The following is a 267-nucleotide window of genomic DNA, read 5'->3' as shown; positions in this document are numbered from 1 at the left end:
TACATTTTTGAATGCATCAAAAAAAAAATTATGTATTACGATAGGTATAGTTTTGATACATGGCTTACTGATTTTCCTCTTATCAGTATTATATTGTCACTGAGCTCAAAGAATCTCAAAATATTTAAGGACAAACAAGAATTTATATGTTAGTGTTGGCCACAGAAGATAAATGGTATCCAACATTGCAGCAGTATGCTTAATATTAACCTGTTTCACAGATTGCTGAAGATGGCTGAAGAAGAGAATGTAAATATTGAGCCTTAT

General features: G+C 30.7%; 1 long non-coding RNA gene across 1 annotated transcript in view; it reads left to right on the top strand.

The window, feature by feature from the left end:
* Positions 1-267, top strand: part of LOC119584991 — a 7,565-nt gene extending 7,298 nt beyond the window's left edge. The window contains exon 2 of the long non-coding RNA XR_005229861.1: positions 222-267. This is a non-coding gene — a long non-coding RNA (uncharacterized LOC119584991). The remainder of the gene's footprint in view (positions 1-221) is intronic.

The sequence above is a fragment of the Penaeus monodon genome, chromosome 19, assembly GCF_015228065.2.
Source record: "Penaeus monodon isolate SGIC_2016 chromosome 19, NSTDA_Pmon_1, whole genome shotgun sequence".
NCBI lineage: Eukaryota > Metazoa > Arthropoda > Malacostraca > Decapoda > Penaeidae > Penaeus > Penaeus monodon.
This window is presented reverse-complemented; position numbering and strand designations above follow the sequence as displayed.